The 21,281-nt window shown below is 46.8% G+C and overlaps 1 protein-coding gene across 12 annotated transcripts in view; it reads right to left on the bottom strand.

The window, feature by feature from the left end:
- Positions 1–21,281, bottom strand: part of CCDC91 (coiled-coil domain containing 91) — a 519,220-nt gene that overhangs the window by 453,266 nt on the left and 44,673 nt on the right. The gene's annotated exons all lie outside the window — the stretch shown is intronic.

The raw sequence follows: 21,281 nt of genomic DNA, 5'->3' as shown, positions 1-21,281 counted from the left end.
ACCGTCTGCTACACATATTCCTACTGCCCTTCATTTGAAAATTTATTCTGTGGACCACTCACTGAGCACACAGTAGATGTTTTTACATCCATATTTTCATTATGTGAACATGGAGGGAATAGAAAAAAAGAACTGAAATCTATCACTCCTACACTGGTACCATATTAAAGATTACTCTCTGTGCCTTCCTCAATAAAACAATCAAAAAAAGTACCTGTAGTGTCTGAGGAGTCAGCATTTTTTCAGACCTCATAAACAGTAGCATCAGCTGGCCAATGCAAATATATACTATTATTGTTTTCCCAAGTCTTTCCTCAAGCATTCCTTCATACCATCTTGCCCTTAAATATGAGTGAAAGCTCTCTGCAATAAAGGCTCTTTGAAGCATAAGCTCTTTTGTCTTTTTACTCTGTTCATGCACAGTTTCTAACACATTGGCTACCTCTACACTGGCATGATTTTCTGGAAATGCTTAAAACAGAACAGTTTTCCGTTATAAGTATTTCCGGAAAAAGCGCGTCTACATTGGCAGGATGCTTTTCTGGAAAAAGTGCTTTTCCGGAAAAGCGTCCATGCCAATGTAGACGCGCTTTTCTGTAAAAAAGCCCTGATCGTCATTTTCGCGATCGGGGCTTTTTGGCGGAAAATAAGTCTGTGCTGTCTACACTGGCCCTTTTCTGGAACAGTTTTCTGGGAAAGGACTTTTGCTCGAACGGGAGCAGCATAGTTTTTCCGGAAAAGCACTGATGATTTTACAGTAGATCATCAGTGCTTTTCCGGAAATTCAAGGGGCCAGTGTAGACAGCTGGAAAGTTATTCCGGAAAAGCGGCTGATTTTCCAGAATAAATGGCCAGTGTAGACACAGCCAATGGGTTCTTAATTCTGATTGGAATACACTCCAGAAATAAAATAAATAAATAAATCTACCCACTGCTACCAGTCAGCTAATACAAGTTGCACCTCCCTAAACTAGGACGCTCATTTGGCAATATCCATGGTATGGCAGGAGCTGAAAGTTCCACAAAAGGCAAGGCTGATAGAAGAAGGTCCACAGCAGCAGCAGATGGGCGGTGATAATGAGGCCACGATAGTGGGGCAGGAGCAGCCCATGAGTGCTGAACCAGCAATGGGGTTGTGCCGTGGCAGCCTGAGTGGAACTGAGTGCCAGCCCAGCAGTGGAGTCAGAGCCACGGCAGCTTGGCTGGAGGTAATGTTGGGCCATGGCAACCCAGAAAGGGAAGCCCGTCTGGAGCCGTGGCAGGTAGGCAGCCCAATCAGGGCCACGTGCCAGACAAGAGCAGGACCGGTGACACGGCAGCAGGGCTAGGACTGTGTGCTGCCATACCAGCAGGAGGGCTGGATCACCAGTTACGGCAACGGGGCCAAGGCAGCTGTGTTGCTTGGCCAGCAGTGGAGCTGAAGGAGCTGGTGGCAGGGAGGGGCGGCAGGCTGAGGGGGCCAGTGTCAAGGAACCTCCGTTGGTCAGGCAAATTCCTTCATTTGAGATCACTCAGGACCCAAGGGTTGCAGACAAGTGAGGTCCAACCTATACAATAATTTCTTTAGCATTACATGGTGCTAGAGGAAGTTATTATAGAAAAATAGTGTATATACTTTAACTATTCTATCTTGTCGTTTTTCCTTATACCAGCAAAAAATTCAATCGTGCATATATTTTTGTTTCCAATGCCAGATTATGGATAAATTAGTCCAAAGCACTTTCTGATGGGCATAGGAAAGAAGTGTTGGTATTCTATCCTCCTCACAAAAAATTGCATATTCTCTTTTTTTATCTGAACCAAAAGTGAAAAGTGGAACTTTGCATTATCATTGACATGAATCAACATTTTGAATGCTCATTCTTCTAATAAAACACTGTAATTACTAAAACTATCCTTCCATGTTGAAAATCCCTGGGGAAAAACGATGCAGATCCAAGGCAATTTCCCAATAAACTGAAGTTAACTTACAAGGCAATGTATATAAAACCTTGGATTAGCCCTATAAAATATTACTTGTTGCAATAAACTTTATTCATGAAATATTTGCAAGATTTTAAGTGCACTGAACTTAAGAAACAGTAACAGAAAGAGCAGTATTGCCAGTTAAAACTTGTTATATTATAGCAGAATATACAGGGAGTTTTTCAAATTGTAAAACAGCCTGGTATAAAACACCACAAAAAAATCATTGCAGACTTGCTTATAAATCACACAAAATTTTTAAAATTCCTTTTAAAATAAGATAAATGGATGTAACATTATGCATAAACCAGACTTTAGAAAATAGATACTGTTTAGGGAAGCCAAAATGGCTTAATTATGTGAAAGTCATTCTCAGGGCTCGACAAATAATGCAATCTACTCGCTTGTGGCGAGTAGATTGCAACCCGGAAGAGCCGGGTTCGGGCGATCTGCGCATGCGCAGAACGATCTGTGCATGCACAGATCACCAGACAGCGCAGCTGGCGAGCAGAACTCGACGCGGTTCGGCGAGCCCTGATCACTCTCATATCTGATTTACATGCAAGTAAATAGATTTGGAGAACTCTACAAATAACATGATGGGTGTGAAATTATTTATGAAAATACAGTGACACTGAAAAACCAGATGCCAGCTCTTACCAAGTCTTCAGAAGTGAGGGGAGCACTGACAAATTCAGAGCTGAAAACCAGATCAGCTCATCTAATATGCTAATATTGTTCCAGGTGGGTATTAAACATGTAAAATGGGTTTAGGTGCTATAAAATCCAGGTACATTGCTGCATGAATTAAGCTTACTTGTGATGTCTGTATTTCGTCTTATAACACAATATAATCGTTTCATTTCTTTTTCCTAATTAATACAATCTTAATTAAGTTACTACAGGACTGTTTCCTTGGACTTGAACAATGACATTAACTAAATACATTTAACACCTTAACCACATCAAAAGCTAAGTATAGGACACTTTCGCCCACTAAATTAGCCTCATTAACACAAGCATTACAATTGACAGTACTTTTTTCCTCTCTCCTTTTTCTGTTATACATTTTGAGTCTCCCCCCACTTTTTTTTCCCCACTCCAGCTCATTTGAAGAAGTGGTTTTGCCCACAAAAGCTCATGATACTAAATAGCTTTGTTAGTCTCAAAGGGTATGTCTACACACCAAAGTTATTTTGAAATAACTTTACTAGCATCTACACAGCCAAACTGCAATTTCGAAATTAATTCAAAATAGCAGAACACTTATTTCGAATTTGGAAAACCTCATTCCCCGAGGAATAACGCCAATTCGAAATAAGCACTTATTTTGAAATAGCTATTTTGAAATAGGGGCCCTCCAGCCTTCCCAGGGTGCCCTGGTGGCCACTCCAGCCTCAACCAAGAACACTCCTCTCCCTCCCCGTCCCCAGAGACCTTAAAGGGGATGACTCTGACCAGTGCCAGTACCAACTCCAAGCTTGCCAGCCCAGAGCCAGCAGTCACTGCCCCTGACCCAGTGGCCCCAAAACATGAGCCAACAAACCACTGGCAGCCAGCCCTCCACCGCTCCCCAGGAGCAGTCTGCTAGCTCCCAGGAGCCTGCCAGGGCCCGGAGAAAGTGGGCGTCTTCCTGGTCCTGGGTGGAGATCATGGACCTTATTCAGGTTTGGGGGGGGATGCCCCCAACATCCATGATCTCTGCACTAGATGGAGGAATGCGGCCGTCTATGGCAGGATAGCTGCCAGCCTGGCCACCAAAGGCCACATGCGAACTAAGGAGGTCTGCATGAAAATCAAGTTGGTCTTGCGAGACCCCCAACCCTGAGGCTTGAGCTTCCCCTCCCCCTTCTTCCTCTTACTTCCTCCTCCCAGGTTTCCCCCTCCCCTCTCCCGCCTCCTTTTCCCCAGTCTCACCAGAGTTTCATCCCCCCCAGTTTTGTTAAATAAAGAGAGTTTGTGTTCATGAAAACACATGTATTTTATTTGACATCAGGAAGGGGGGCTAGGGAGAGGTAAGTGGAAGGATGTGAGGGAGGAATAAGGCACAAGCCCTCAGTGGGGCAGACCAGGGACGCTCTTAGTGATCTTCACGGTGGAAGCTCTCCAACAGGGCCTCCTGGATACTGACAGCCCCCTGATGGACCTCCCGGATGGCAGCCTGCAGAAAGTGCAGCCAGGCTCGCATCCAAGAGAAGCACCAGAGTGCCCAGGGGCAGGTCTGGCTCCATGTTGCAGAGTGCTGTGGTGTCCCAAGTGAGGGCAAGCAGAGCACACAGAGACAAAATGTTTTGCTGTCCCTCATCGAGGTAGGCAAGCAAGCAGGGAAAGCTGAGAACCGGCTGTCCGGGGGGGTCCCTTTAAGCACAGGCCTCAGATAGCCTCAGGCAGTAGCCACACAAAGTAGCTCCTGACCTGATGCCCTGCCGGACCTGGTTCCGGCCGACCTTAAATGCAATTCAGTGTCCACTCAGTGTAGACTCGCTATTTTGATATAGCAAAATGCTATTTCAAACGGCATTTTGTGTGTAGACACGTTATTTCGAAATAACGTGGTAGGGTGCTAGCATCTGTGCAGTGAGGTGGGAACAGAGGGAAGTTAATTTGGTGTATCTTAACTTGCTCCCATCTGGGCTGCAGGCAGCAGGAGTCACACCCTGTCTGTCTCCGCACAGCAGCTCTAACTGGGCTATAGACATAGGACTCTTTTCTGGCTCAGTTAGGGGGGAGCAGATTGCATGGAAGTAGGGGAGAAGAGGGGTGGATAGGTGCCGGTATCTGTGCAGTGAGGTGGAAATGGAGGGGAGTTTGGGGTGTGCTGACTTGCTCCAATCTGAGCTGCATCGGATCTAAGCACAGCAGCTCCAGCTGGGCTGCAGATGTAGGACTCTCTTGAGCTGGGGCAGGCTGTATGGGGTGATAACAAAATTTCAGGTGGGTGAAAAGCTTTTAGGCTGCTTTTGAATACTGGAGCAAAAGACTTAGTTCATGACATTTGCATGATTACATTTCCAACAAAGTTTACATAGGTGTTAATGACTTAAGAAGGAAAAGGGTTCTTTTAACAGAATTCTTTTGAGTGTTGTAGATATCTGCAAACTCTGATCTTAATGACTTTTTTTAAATCCTGTGTTACTAATTAATACATGGTAAATTGTTAAAACTGGAAGAACTTTACCATGGACCATGGTTAATTTGTTTGGCCTTTCAATGGGAGTTGGATTCCAGACAAGGGCTCTGGAGCTTCTACTCTTTTGAGTTAGTGGCACACAAAAGACGAGTTTCAAACCAGAACTTTTATAAGTTTTTACAGGTCTCTGCTGTACTTACATAGAATGGATCCTAAACATTCCTCAAAGAAAATGTATAAGCTTGCCTTTTACTCTCCTTTCCAGTGTCAGTAAATATTGCATTAATATTTCAATGAAAGCTTTACTATTTATAGTTGATTCATAGATTTTTTGGGGGGGTATCTTTAGAACAGCAAAATAGAGAGAATGGATTTCAGGAAGGCAGATTTTAGTAAACTCAAAGAGCTGGTAGGTGAAGTCCCATGGGAAGCAAGACTAAGAAGAAAAACAACTAAAGACAGTTGACAGTTTTTCAAAGGGACATTACCAAGGGCCTAAAAGCAAACTATTCCACTATGTACAAAAGATAGAAAGTATGGTAAGAGATCACTGTGTCTTAATCAGGAGATCTTATATAATTTAAAAATCAAAAAGGAGTTGTATAAAAAGTGGAAACTAGGTCAAATTACAAAGAATGAATATAAGCAAACAACTCAAGTATGCAACGGCAAGATTAGAAAGCCAAAGTCACAAAATGAGCTCAGTTCAGCTAGAGCAGGGTTGGGACTCAAATATGGGTCGCCAGGTGTCTCCCCAGGTGGCTTTGCCCTCCTTCCTTCCCCCATTTTTTAATTGCCTTGGGTCACCAAGTCTTCCTGAATTGTCAAAATGGGTCCCCATCTGGAAAAGGCTGGGAACTGCTGAGCTAGACACATAAAGGGCTCACAAAACAAGCTCAAACTAGCTAAAAGATATAAAGGGAAACAAGAAGACATTCTATAAATATATTAAAAGCAAGAAGACGACCAAGGACAGAGTAGGCCCAATGCTCAGTGAAGAGGGAGAAATACTAACAGGAAACTTGCAAATGGCTTCTTTGTTTGGGTTTTTATCAAGAAGATGGATGGTGACGGGATGCCTAACATAGTGAATGCTAGTGGAAATGGGATAAGTGTAGAGGTTAAAATAAAACAACAAGCTGAAAATTACTTAGAAAAGTTAGATGTCTTCAAGTCATCAAGGCCCGCATCCTACAAAACTCAAGGAGCTGACAGGCGGTAGTGTTGTGAGCAGGACACAAGACGGGGAGGTTACTCACCTTGTGCAGTAACTGGAATTCTTCGAGATGTGTCCTCGTGGCTGCTCCACCTTAGGTATGTCAGCACTGCTGTGCACACGGCCCAGAGATCTTTGCTAGCAGTCTGCCGGCATGTACTGTGCTACTGCGCAATTGCCCAGATTGATAGTTAAACGCGTGCCAGCAGCTGTTCCCTCCGTTCCTTCTCTACACCCGGAGCAGAGGAGAGGTGGGTGGTTGTGGAGCACCCATGAAGACATCTCGAAGAACTCCAATTACTGCACAATCTAAGAAGTTACTCACCTTGGTGCAGTAATGATGGTTCTTCGAGATGTGTCCCCTCATGGGAGCTCCACTGTAGGTGTTGGGCCTGTCCTGATGCTGCAGATCGGAGACTTTTACTAGCCATAGTCAGCCAGACCATGTACGTGCAGTTAGCATCTCGTGCCATTCGCGCCCTTTGCCTGTTGAGCATGGCCCAGCTCCCGCCAATTCCTCTCACCACTTGGTGACCTGAAAGGAAAAACTAGAAACAAAATTACGGAGCAAGGAGGAGGGCAGGTCATGGAGCACCCATGAGGACACACATCTTGATGAACCATCATTACTACCCCAAGGTGAGTAACTACTTCTTCTTCGAGTAGTGTCCTTGTGGGTGCTCCACTGTAGGTGACTATGTAGCAGTACTCAAACTGTCCAGACAGTGGGCTCCAGAATCAAGGTTAGTCATGAGGTGTGAGTACTAATGAGACAACAGTGGAGTCCGCAGCTAGATGTTGTACAATAGCACAATGCTTCATGAAAGTAGTGTTGGATGACCAAGTAGCTTCTCAGCAGATGTCATGGAATGGGTCTCCTCATAAAGAAGGCCATAGAGGTGGCCATTGCTCTGGTCAAATAAGCTTTCAATTGGGCAGGAAGAATTTTGTTCCAGATAAAGTAACACGTCGTGATGCACTTGACTATGACGCAAGCAATACGTTGGGACGATAAAGCTTCGCCTTTGGATCAATCAGCAATTAATATTATCAGACAGTCTGGTCTGTCTTGCACCAATCCTTAGATCTGTCAATATAGAATGCAAGCTCTCAACGCACGTTGACGGTATGGAGAAGCTCTTCCCATGATGAAGCGTGAGGCTTAGGATAGAAAAAAGGGAGTATTATAGGCTCATTAACATGAAATTCCGAATAGACTTTAGGGATAAAGGCAGGGTGAGGTTGTAGCATCACTGTTTCACTGTTGAATGTTGTATATGGTGGCGATGCCATCAAGGCTGCTAACTCTGCGAACAGATGAGATCACCAGCAGAAAAAGCAGCCTCATTGTGAGCATATTGAGTGATGCCATGGCAAAAGGCTCAAATGGAGGATACCTTATGGTATCCAGCACTAAGTCCAGATTCCAGGAAGGTGGTGGTGGCCTACACGGGGGGCTGAGATTAGTCAAGCCCTTCATAAACCTTTTAGTTGTTGGGTAAGCAAACACGGACAGTCTATCTATGGGGTGCTGGAAGGCATTGATTGCTGCTAGATGCACTCTCAAAGAAGCAGTTGAAAGGCCATTTTGCTGTAAGTGAACAGTGTAGTCCATGATCTGGTGCAAAAGAGAAACCTGTGGGTTGATGCTGTTATCAGAACACCAGGCAACAAATCTCCGCCACTTTGCCAGATACATAGTTCGGGTAGATTCTCTTCTACTGTGTATCAAACCCGTTCAACTTTCTCTGAACCGAGGTCTTCTGACACCTTAAACCAGATAGGAGCCAGGCCGTTAAGAGTAGGTTCTTGGGGTTCGGATGAAGGAGAGAGCCGTGGTTCTGAGTAAGAAGGTCCTGAAGTGGGGGGGAAATGGGATAGAGTGGTTGTGCAGACATTTGTTGAAGGAATGGAAACCAAGACTGTCCTGCCCAGGCACGGGCTATGAGGATCACTTGTACTGAATCTGTGTTGACCTTCTCTAAGACTCTGGGTGGTATAAGCACTGGGAAACACATACAGTACGGAAGTTCCCCAATGTATCAGAAATGTGTCTCCTATTGATCCTGGTCCGATGCCTGCTCTGGAGCAATAGTGACGACATTTTGCGTTGTTGTAGGTGGTGAATAGGTCTACTCAGAGAACCCCACTGATGAAAGATGTGTCGAAGGACATCTGTGCGAATCTCCCACTTGTGATTGTGGGGAAGATGCCTGCTCAGTGAATCTGCAACAGCATTGCTGGTACTAGGTAAGTATGATGCTATTTTGGTGATGTTTCAAATACACCAATTCCATAACCAAACCACCTCTGCACAGAGGGACCGGGACCATGCTCCGCCTTGTCGATGTATATAATACATCATTGCAATGTTGTCGGTAAGTATCCTGATTGTCATATTGGATATGTGAGCCTGGAAGTGTCTGCCTGTAAAGGACTGCTCTGAGCTCAAGAAGATTTATATGAAAAGTTTCTCTGCTGCTGATCATTTCCCTGCACCATCATACTGGCCATATTGGCGCTCAAGCCGGTAAGCGAAGCATGTGTGGTTATCTAGTTCAGTGGTTGGGGCCAGTGGAATGATACCCCAGCCATGAGATTGCTCGGTTTGGTCCACCAGCATAGAGATGTGAGGGCCTGAAGTAGATACTGTGCCTTGTCGGGATGTAAATTGATGCCACCAACCAGTGTTGAAGGCAATGGAAAAGTAACCTTGTGTGCTGAACTACAAACGTGATGGCAGCCATGTGGCCCATTAGTTGCAGACAAGTTAGTACTGACACATTAGGGACGTGTGTCAGAATAGCTATTAGATCTTGGACTGCTTGGAAATGCTCAACGGGTAAGTACACTCATGCTGAGGCAAGACCCTATGAAATTTAGAGACTGAGTTGCTTCTACCATGGACTTTTGGTTCTTGATAATGAGACCGAGGAAGTTGAAAGTCTGTCTGGTTAACGCAACCATCTGACATCTGACAACCGGCCTTTTATGAGGCAATCAGAGTAAGGAAATATCATGACACCTCCGCAATGCAGATGCGCTGCCACTACTGTGAAGGTCTTGAAAATGGTAGGACTCGATATTGAAAAGGCTCATTGCCGACAACAAAATGAATGAATCACCTGTGTGCTGAGTGAATGGCGTTATGGAAGTAAGTATCCTGTAGGTCGAGGGCCGCAAACCAATCTTGGTTGTCTAGTGATGGAATAATTGTGTTGAGTGTCACCATTTTGAACTGGAGGTGCCGATTCAGCTTCCAAAGGTTGAGAATGGGTCTCCAATCTCCTGTTTTCTTCTGGGTGAGAAAATAATGGGAGTAAAACGCTCTTCCCTTGAAGTCTCTGGGAACCCTCTTTATGGCTCGGATGGAAAGGAGGCAATGGACCTCTTGTTTTAGTAAGTCCTCGTGACAAGGGTCCCTGAAGAGGGACGGGGTGGGAGGGGTAGTGGGCGGTATGGATAGGAATGGGATCGTGAATCCGGATGCTACAATTTCCAAAACCCAACGTTACGAAGTGATGTCGGCCCATTGATGGTAAAATGGCCTTAACCGACTGTGAAAAATATGATGTTTCGAGACGACAATATGAGAATTCTGTGTGCCCTCAACCGAGGAGTCAAATTTGCTGTTTCTCAGCAGGCTCATTGGAGATGCAGGATGGTTGGGGTCGCTTCCGCTATGGATGTTGCTTAGGCCGAGATTGATCATATGCATGGTACTGTTGCCTGTGGTATGCAGTCGCCTCCGCTATGGATGTTGCTTAGGCCGAGATCTGTCACGTGTACGGTGCTGTTTCCTGTGGTACAGGTAGTTATAGTGCCTATGGTATGTGTTGTACCACTGGTGCTTGCACGGAGGCATGTACATGCCAAGCGTCCAGAAGGTAGTACAGGAATCTTTCCTGGAGTGGAGGACCTTGTCCATTTTGTTAACAAATAGCTCCTGTTTTTTGAACAGGAGATCCTCCACGTTGGTATGAAGCTCTTTCGGGATGCCGGTTGACGCAAGCTAAGAGGATCAACTCATTGCGATCGCTGTGGCCATGGAACACGATACCGTGTTCACAATGTCCATAGCGATCTGTAGCCCAGCCGTTGCCGATGAATAGCCCTCTTGTACTACTGCTTTCAACAGTGGTGGTTTGGAGTCCAAAAGATATTGAAGAAGCTCTGTCGATTTGGTATAATTATCAAAATTGTGGATTGAGATCAGGGCCGCATAGTTAGCTATGCGAAGGAATAAGGTGGCCGACAAATAAACCTTCCTGTAGAAAATAACCAGTTTTTTATTGTTCTTCTCCCCAAGGGTATTTTTCTGTTGCAGGGTTTTGGCTATGTGTTCTGCCACGTCCACCATGAGGGAATTTGGCTGTGGATGATTAAACAAGAACTCCAGCCCCTTTGAAGACACAAAGTACTTTTTGTCAGCCCGTTTGCTTGTTGGAGATACTGAGGCGGGAGTCCGCCAAATATCTTCCGCGGCTTCCATAATCACCTCATCAATAGAGCGTGCAATCTTCGAGTGATCTTGAGGTTGCAGATTTTTCAACAAGCGATACTGCTTAGTCTGTACTTCTGCCATCTGGACATCCTGGCTTTCCGCCACATTCTTAAACAGTTCCTGAAATTGTTTCAGGTCATCAGGAGGGGACATATCTCCAGGAAAGACCACCTCGTCCGGGGAGGACGAGCACTAGTCTGTAGGTGAAGTGTCAGATTGCTAGTCTACCACTTCAGACAGTTGTTTCTCCTCTGGTTCCGATTGTAGTGCCCGGAAGGTAGCACTTTGTGGTGGAAGAATCTGCGGATGCTATTCACGTGGATCAGTGGGAGGGTGCTGATAACTGGGTGAACGGCTGCAACATAGAGACCATCTATATGAATGAAGATGGTAATGGTGATGTGAGGAATAATACGGTATATGATGGTATCCGTAGTAACGGTCAGAACGTGCCAGTGACAATTTCCTGGATGAGAAGACACTAGTGTATCGCTTATAGTTCAAGGAGAAAGGTGAGCATGAGGCGAGCAGGGGAAATGAGCAAATACCCTTGAGGAAAGTGGCAGAGAGAGAGAAAAAGAAGTTACCCTGTGAAGTACCGATTGTTCTTCGAGATGTGCCCCGTGGGAGCTCCACTCTAGGTGTTGGGTCCCGTCCCAGCGCCGCGGCTCAGAGACTTTTCAAAGCCGTGCTCCGCCGGCTCGCGCGTGCATGGTTCCCCAGGATAGCGTTCGCGCCTTTGATCAGCCGCGCGCGAGCCGGCAACCGTCAGTTCCTCTCATCCGCTCATCTGTAAGAAACATTAAGAAGAAATTTCCGGAGCGGGGAGGAAGGGTGGGTCGTGGAGCACCCACGGGGCACATCTCGAAGAACAATCGTTACTTCACAGGGTGAGTAACTTCTTTTTCTTCTTCGAGTGGTCCCGTGGGTGCTCCACTCTAGGTGACTCCGGAGCAGTACACAGAACAGAATTAAAGCGCTCCGGAATCAAGACTACCAGCACGATTCAGTACTGCTGTAGCCACAGAATAATCTGAAGTAAACTGATCGACTATGGCGTAGTGCTTCACAAAAGTCGCGTGTGAGGACCATGTTGCCGCTCTGCAAATGTCACGAAAGGACACCCCACTGAGACAGGCTGTAGTAGCAGCAATTGCCCTAGCTGAATGAGCTTTGGGACGAGAAGGGAGAGGCTTCCCTCGCAGCGAGTAGCACATAGATATACACAACACTATGAGCGTGGAAATACGCTGAGAAGTTAAAGGCTGTCCTTTTGAATGACTCGCCACTGACACTAGCAAACGGTCTGTTTTCCTAAAACCCCGTGTTCTGTCGATATAAAACGCCAACGCTCTTCTCACATCCAAGGTATATAAGTGTGCTGCTTGCGTTGAGGTATGGGGTTTTGGGAAGAAGCATGGTAAAACTACCAGTTCGTTTATGTGGAATTCAGAAGACACCTTTGGAATAAACGCTGGATGGGTCCTCAACGTTACCGATTCTTCCGAAAAAACAGTATAGGGCGGCGAAGCCATAAAAGCTGCTATCTCTCTCACTCTGCGAGCTGAAGTGAGGGCTAGGAGAAATACCAGCTTGACCGTAAGTAAGTGCAATGTTACCGTCGCTGAAGGCTCAAAAGGGGGATGAGTCAAAGTTTGTAGGACCAGATCCAAGTTCCATGAGGGAGGAGGAGGCGGCCTCCGGGGAGGGTGGAGATTTGAAAGTCCCTTCAGGAACCTTTTTGTAGTAGGGTGAGCGAACAAGGAAATATCGTCATCCCTATGGTGGAATGCATTGATTGCTGCCAAGTGTACCCGTAGCGATGCAATTGCCAAGCCATTGTCGTGTACTTGTAAAAGATAATCCAATATACAAGGTAAGGATGCAAACCACGAGTCCACGTTATTGTCTGCACACCATGCTTGGAACTTTGCCCACTTAGCTGTATAAGCGGTTTGTGTAGATTGTTTTCAACTGTGCATCAACACTTGCTTGACTCGCTGAGAGCAGGATTGCTCAGAGTTGGTAAACCAGCCAGCATCCACGCAGTGAGGTGTAGAACCTCTGGTCGCGGATGACTGACGGATCCATTGTCCTGGGTCAACAGATTCGGAAGAGTAGGTAGAGGATATGGCGTTTTCACTGACATCTGGTGGAGCATTGAAAACCAAGGCTGACAAGCCCATGCTGGTGCTAGAAGGATTACCCGAGCTTTGTCTACACTGATCTTTTTGAGAACCCTGGGAATTAATACTGTCGGTGGGAAAGCGTACAGTAGTGCCGTTCCCCAGTGGAGAAGGAAGGTGTCCCCCAGCGAGTGTTGTCCTATCCCGGCTCTCGAACAATAATTGGGACATTTCAAATTGAGTTCTGTCGCAAACAGATCTATCGTCGGAAATCCCCATCGAGCGAAAATACGATTGAGTATGTCCGTGTGAATCTCCCACTCGTGGTCGTGTGGAAAACGCCTGCTGAGAGAGTCCACTACTAAATTGTCGACACCCGGCAAGTAGGAAGCTGTTAGAACAGTGTTGTTGGCAATACACCAATTCCATAAACGGATGCTCTCTACGCAAAGAGAGCAGGATCGGGCACCTCCTTGCTTGTTTATATAAAACATAGTCGCCATATTGTCCGTTAAAATCCTGGTCATTGTATTTTGAATGTGTGACCGAAAATGCTTGCAGGCATGCTGCACCGTTCTCAACTCGAGCAGATTGATGTGCAGTAGCATTTCTCGTGGCGACCTGGACCGTGGAATTGCCCATGTGAGCTCCCCAGCCTATGAGGGAGGCATCTGTAGTTATTTGTGTAGTAGGTTGAGGGCGATGAAATGGGACGCCCGTGAGAAGATTGGTTGGGTTGGTCCACCACTGCAGGGATTCCCGGACATACTGTGGTACCACTACCGGTCTGTGGACACTGTGCCTTGATGGGATGTAAACCGTGGCTAACCAGTGCTGGAGGCAACGAAAACGTAATCTTGCGTTGCACACTACGATGGTGGCAGCAGCCATATGTCCCAACAGCTGTAGACAGATGCGTGTGGGAATTTTCGGAGCGTGGACCACTGTGTGTATCAATGCTTTGATTATTATAAAAGGTTCCATCGGTAAATATGCGTGCGCCATAGCTGAATCGAGGCGTGCACCTATGAACATGAGATTTTGGGATGGAACTAGTGTTGACTTCAAGTTTATGAGAAGACCCAGAGTAGCAAATTCGTCGGATACTGTCCGAACCATATGACATGTTTCCATATAGGTCGTACCCCAGAGAAGGCAATCGTCTAAGTAGGGGAATATTGTCACCCCTAGTCTGCGTAGGTGGGCCGCAACTACTGCTAACATCGTGGTGAAAACCCTAGGAGCACATGCCAGGCCGAATGGTAGGACCCTGTACTGGTAATGCTCGCTCCCCAATCGGAAACGAAGGAAACGTCTGTGTGCCACGTGAATTTCTACGTGGAAATAAGCGTCTTGCAAGTCGAGGACTGCAAACCAATCCTTTTTGTTCAATGGCGGAAGAATGGTTGATAAGGTTACCATCTTGAAACACTGCCTCCGAAGATGCTGGTTTAGCTTTCGAAGGTCCAGGATGGGTCTCCATCCTCCCGACTTCTTTGGTATGAGGAAATATCGGGAGTAAAAACCTTTTCCCCAAAACTGCTTGGGAACTCTCTCTATTGCCCCAATGGTGAGCAAACGTTGAACTTCTTGTTCCAACAGTTTCTCGTGAGAGGGGTCCCTGAAGAGGGACGGGGAGGGGGGAGTGGTGGAGGGAATAGAGAGAAAAGGGATGGAGAGGCCGGATTGAACTACCTCTAGCACCCATCTGTCTGTGGTGATCGTAGACCAGTGGTAGTAAAAAGAGCGTAGACGATGGTGAAAAAGATGATGAGCTTCCGTATTGACTATGGGCAATTGGTTTGCATCCTCGACAAGCAAATCAAATCTGTTGCTTAGTCGACTGCCGATTACCCGAATGGTTCTGCCGTGGTCGTTTATGTTGGGGGCGTTGTCTAGGACGCTGGTTGTCAAAAGGACGTGATTGCTGTCTAGCAAAATTGAAGTCATATCTCCATTGGTAAGGGAAATAACGCCTACGTTTGAAGGAAGGTGTGTACATCCCCAGCGTACGTAGCGTGGTGCGTGAGTCTTTTCCCGAGTGGAGGACCTCATCAGTGTTTGCCGCAAAAAGTTTAAATTTGTCAAAGGGCAGATCCTCAACCTTGCTTTGCAACTCCTTCGGCGCCCCTGCTGACGAAAGCCAAGATGATCTGCTCATGGCGATACCAGTCACAGCAGCCCGAGCTGCTGTGTCAGCCACATCCATAGCAATCTGAAGTACAGCGCTACATGACGCGTACCCCTCCTGTATTATTGCTTTCAGGAGTGGTTTCTTGGTGTCTGGGAGATGGTGCAACAAATCTGTTAGTTTGGAGTAATTATCGAAGTTATGGTTCGACAAATGGGCTGAGTAAATTGCAATGCGAAGTAAAAGTGTAGCTGAGGAATAGACTTTCCTCCCAAAAATATCCAATTTTTTATTGTCCTTGTCCAAAACGGTATTTCTGTATTGTGGCACCTTACCCCTACGTTGCGCTGCGTCTACCACCAGTGAATTGGGTTGGGGGTGATTGAATAAAAAGTCCAACCCCTTAGCTGGAACAAAATATTTTCTATCAGCTTTTTTACTTGTAGGTGCAACCGATGTTGGGGTTTGCCATATTTCGTCCACCACTTCCATAATCGCCTCATCGATTGGTAACGAGACTTTCGCACGTTGTTGAGGGTGGAGGTTCTTCAAAAGGCGATGTTTCTTAATAGGCACATCTGCTAGCTGTATGTCCTGCGTGTCTGCCACTCGTTTGAAGAGATCCTGAAAATGCTTCAGATCATCCGGTGGGGAGATTTCAACTGGGCAAATCGCTTCATCCGGTGAAGACGATGGGCAGTCCGCTGGGGAGCTTCCGTCTTAGGGTCCTCTGTTTCCGACAACTGACCCTCCTCTGGTTCGGATTGGTCTAATTGGATTGTTGGGCTCTTAGTTGGAGAAGGTGAGCGCAGTGGTTGTGATCGATGAGGAAAGTATTCCGCTAACGGTGATTGGCAGATGTGAGAAGATCCCCTATGCTATGGTGTTGAATGGTGACGCTGGGGACGATCGACATATGATCTATGATAGCGCTCACAGTAACGTTCAGAGCGTGACGGAGAGGGGTATCGAGAAGAACGTGCGCTACCATGCTGGATATAATAGACGCGGCATGGAGAGCGCCTCACCGATCCGTACCTCGAGAGACGGGAGGGCGACCGGGATCGCGAACGAGACCGATGTGCATCTAAATACACCGCGTCCCTATAATCGTGCCGGCTGTACCTACTCCTCGAGGGGGAAAAGTAGCCGTGATAGCAACTTCGCCTTTTTGGTGAAGCAGACGGGGAAAGAGATCTGTCCCTATAATGGGTCTTTGACTGTGACTTTCTATATGTTGAAGTCTCATCCCTAGCCCGAAGCACAGGGGAACCAGGCACCGAGTGAAGGCGAGACGGTGCCGGAGAGGTCAGCTGCTGCTGATCTGGTGTCGGTGCCGGCATGGCCCCCGGTGCCGGGGTTAGCAATGGTGCCGGGTCTGAGGCAGTGGCGTGTCCCGCCTCAGGTCCCGGTGCTGGAGGAGACGGTGCCAACGTCACCGCCGGGGCCGGCGAAATAGGCGCCGAACCGCTGGGTGCCGCAGAAGCCGGTGCCGGGAGACTGGTCAATTGCGGCGCCGGCGCGCTCGTCAATTTCAAGGAGCGTGTGGCTGAAGCCGGTGCAGGCTTGCTGGTCAGCTGCGGCGCCGCTCCCGGCACCGGTGCTGAAGCCGCTCTCCTTCCGGATGGTGGGGGCTCACTTATGCCAGCCCCAGCAAGTTGTCCGGACCCCCCGGGGTCACTTTAGAAGCCGCTGCCAGGGTTGAGACTGCCGCAAGGAGGGAGCGCGTCGGGGACGGCTTTGACGCTCTGGAGCCGATCAGTCCCGGAGAAGCTGCTCTCCTCTTGTGATGGGAGGTTTTTGTGGCTGTTGGAGGGATAGGATAGGCTGCAATGCCTTGCCAAACATCAGCATCCTTATCTTCATTTCCCGCTCCCTCCGGGCTCTTGAAGTTAACTTGCGGCAATGGGTGCACTTGTCAGGGACATGAGTCTCCCCCAGGCACCTAATACACGTGTCATGGCCGTCAGCCGTTGGCATGGCTTCAAGGCATACTGAACATTTTTTAAAACCAGTTGATCCTGGCATTGTCAGTAGAGTTAAACGAAAAACTGATCCCAGCTGTGACCCCCACTCTGGGTAGTCAGTTTCACAGTCTAGCGTTCACCGCACCGCTTCTGAGTGAAAAGCGGGTTTGAAAGAAAAACTTTTTTTTTTTAAACAAGAGAATACATAACAAGTAACAGGAACATAGCTAACACTAAAAATTTTAACTATTTACAGGTAAGCAACTATCTAAAACCATAACTGAAGAAGAGATCATGGAGCTCCGACCGCAACCTGAGGCGGTTGAGAGGAACTGACGGTTGCCGGCTCGTGCGCGGCTGATCAAAGACGCGAACGCTATCCTGGGGAACCACGCATGCACGAGCCAGCGGAACACGGCTATGAAAAGTCTCCAAGCAGCGGCGCCGGGACAGGACCCGACACCTAGAGTGGAGCACCCACGGGGCCACTCGAAGAAGAATGGTGTCTCCCATAATGCCTTGCATCTTCCTAGTGCAGTTACCAATATGGAGATGGGGGCTGCATTGAGGAAAGTATGGTTAGTCCCTGTGATGGTAGCATCGGGTACTCAGTATGGGGGAAATCTCGTGGCAGAGGTGAAGGAGACAGTATCAGGGAAAAGGTCAGAGAAGGGGAAATAGGGCTGCTTCACACGCCAGTCTTTCCTGCGGCTTTCTTCAGTGCCGCTCCACTATTGCCCTCAGCGCCGGTGCCATAATGACTGCCGGTTCCAGAGGCGCCAAGGAGGGTGTCGGTGCCAGAGGCACCAAGGATGCCAGTGCAGGAAATCTCCTCAATGGCAGAAGTGCCAACAACCGGTCCGCAGGAATATGCGGTGCCAATGCCAATCTCGGTGCTGGCATTGCCTAAGCTGTCAGTGGCAACGTTACTGGTTCCTAACGCTTGGCGCTCATGGACGCCTTGGAAACCTCAGGGATAGTGCCGGACGTACCCGGTTTATCCCTTGCACTGACTCTGCTCGGCAAAGCAGCAGGCAGGAAGCATGTCGGAGATGCCCTTATCTTACTTGTTGGGCCCCTCTCTGGGGATGACACACTACATTTTTGAGGCACTGTACGCTCGGGCTGTGCTGGCGATGTAACGTTGGGAGGATGAAGCGCCCTGTCAAAAGGAGCATTTAAGGAGCATTTCCCTATCTTTTTGCGCTCTCGCCATCAGCTTCGAGCAGTGGGTTCACTTTTGTGGCACATGTGCCTCACCCAGATATTAGATACACACTACATGGCCGTCAGAGGCTGGCATGGCTTTGTGTCAAAGGCTATACTTTTTAAAACCTGGGGATCCAGGCATTGTGGGAGTGGTTGAAACTCGTGTCCCATTTCTTCCGCTTCTTTTTTTTTTTTTTTTAAATGGCTAAAAACAGAAAAACAGTCTGAAGGATTTGGGGTTTTTTCGAGAACGATAATGAATACCAATGATCTAACTATACACTAACAACTATATCAGCATTTTAACTATTTACAGAAGAACTTCTGTCAGAGACCAGGTGAGATGAGGCGCTCCGTCTACAACCGAGAATGGTTGAGAGGAACTGGCCGGAAGCGGACTGCGTGCGACAGGAAAAGGGAGTGAATAGCGCAAGATACTCACTGTGCATGTGCGAACCGGCTGACTACAGCTAATAAAAGTCTCCGATCTGAGGCGCTGAGATGAGCCAGACACCTACAGTGGAGCACCCACGGGGACACTACTCCAAGAAGAAACTTCCCTTCTTCGATGCTACCCATGGATGCTCGACCTTCGAATCATAGAATATAAGCACTGGAAGGGACCTCAAGAGGTCATCGAGTCCAGTCCCCTGACCTCATGGCAGGACCAAATACTGTCTAGACCATCCCTGATAGACATTTATCTAACCTACTCTTAAATATCTCCACAGATGGAGATTCCACAACCTTCCTGGGCAATTTATTCCAGTATTTAACCACCCTGATAGTTAGGAACTTTTTCCTAACATCCAACCGAAACCTCCCTTGCTGCTATTTAAGCTCATTGCTTCTTGTTCTATCCCCAGAAGCCAAGATGAACAAGTTTTCTCCCTCCTCCTTATGACACTCTTCTTTTAGATACCTGAAAACTGCTATCACGTCCCCTCTCAGTCTTCTTCTTTCCAAACTAAACAAACCCAATTCTTTCAGCCTTCCTTCATAGGTCATGTTCTCTAGACCTTTAATCATTCTCGTTACTCTTCTCTGGACCCTCTCCAATTTCTCCACATCTTTCTTGAAATGCGGTGCCCAGAACTGGACACAATACTCCAACTGAGGCCTAACCAGCGCAGACTAGAGCGGAAGAATGACTTCTCGTGTCTTCCTCACAACACACCTCTTAATGCATCCCAGAATCAGGTTTGCTTTCTTTGCAACAGCATCACACTGCTGACTCATATTCAATTTGTGGTCCACTATAACCCCTAGATCCCTTTCTGCCGTACTCCTTTCCAGACAGTTGCTTCCCATTCTGTATGTATGAAACTGATTGTTCCTTCCTAAGTGGAGCACTTTGCATTTGTCTTTATTAAACTTCACCCTATTTACCTCAGACCATTTCTCCAATTTGTCCAGGTCATTTTGAATTGTCACCCTATCCTCCAGAGCAGTCGCAACCCCTCCCAGCTTGGTATCATCTGCAAACATAGTAAGAGTACTTTCTATACCAATATCTAAATCGTTGATGAAGATATTGAACAGAGCCAGTGCCAAAACAGACTCCTGCGGAACCCCACTTGTTATGCCTTTCCAGAGGATTGTGAACCATTAATAACTACTCTCTGAGTACGGTTATCCAGCCAGTTATGCACCCACCTTATAGTAGCCCCATCTAAGTTGTATTTACCTAGTTTATCGATAAGAATATCATGCAAGACCATATCAAATGCCTTACTAAAGTCTAGGTGTACCACATCCACTGCTTCTCCCTTATCCACAAGACTCGTTATCCTATTAAAGAAAGCTATCAGATTGGTTTGACACGATTTGTTCTTTACAAATCCATGCTGGCTGCTCCCTATCACCTTGCCACTTTCCAAGTGTTTACAGGTGATTTCCTTAATTACTTGCTCCATTATCTTCCCTGGCACAGAAGTTAAACTAACTGGTCTGTAGTTTCCTGGGTTGTTCTTATTTCCTTTTTTATAGATGGGCACTATATTTGCCCTTTTCCAGTCTTCTGGAATCTCTCGTGTCTCCCATGATTTTCCAAAGATGATAGCTAGAGGCTCAGATACCTCCTCTATCAGCTCCTTGGGTATTCTAGGATGCATTTCGTCAGGCCCTGGTGCCTTGCAGGCATCTATCTTTTCTAGGTGATTTTTAACCTGTTCTTTTTTTATTTTACCTTCTAAAACTACCCTCTTCCCACTAGCACTCTCTATGTTAGGCATTCCTACAGACTTCTCGGTGAAGACCGAAACAAAGAAGTCATTGTGCATCTCTGCCATTTCCAAGTTTCCTGTTCCCTCTCCTTGGTCTTCCTCTTGCTTCTAATGTATTTATAAAAAGTCTTCTTGTTTCCCTTTATTCCCATAGCTAGTTTGAGCTCATTTTGTGCCTTTGCCTTTCTAATCTTGCCCCTGCATTCCTGTGTTGTTGGCCTATATTCATCCTTTGTAATTTGTCCTAGTTTCCATTTTTTATAGGACTCCTTTTTTATTTTTAGACCATGCAAGATCTCCTGGTTAAACCAAGGCAGTCTTTTGCCATATTTTCTATCTTTCCTATGCAACGGAATAGCTTCCTTTCGGGCCCTGAACAATGTCCCTTTGAAAAACTGCCAATTCTCCTCAGTTGTTTTTCCCCTCAGTCTTGATTCCCATGGGACCTTACCTATCAGCTCACTGATCTTACCAAAATCCACCTTCCTAAAATCCATTGTCTCTATTTTCCTGTTCTCCCTTTCCTTAGAATTGTGGTATGTGGAGAACTTAGACTGCTGACACTCAAATCTCAGAGCTTCTGGAATGTCCTGTAATAACTTACTGCTACATACATAGTGCAAAGATTCTTCATCTTCTCTTTTAGGAGTTCTCAGCACCTCTCTATTACCTGAAACAGCTGTTTGATATTTAGTAGGAAGTACGCACAGGCTAGGGAAGAGCCTTCTCTTTGTCCCATGAAATTCTATTCAGCTTTTGAATGGTTAAAAATCATCCTTTTCCCTTCTCACTGGCATTTTTCAAGAAA

Source organism: Pelodiscus sinensis, chromosome 1, assembly GCF_049634645.1.
Source record: "Pelodiscus sinensis isolate JC-2024 chromosome 1, ASM4963464v1, whole genome shotgun sequence".
Classification (NCBI taxonomy): Eukaryota; Metazoa; Chordata; order Testudines; family Trionychidae; genus Pelodiscus; species Pelodiscus sinensis.
The sequence above is the reverse complement of the archived record's forward strand: the minus strand, read 5'-3'. Positions and strand labels throughout refer to the sequence as shown.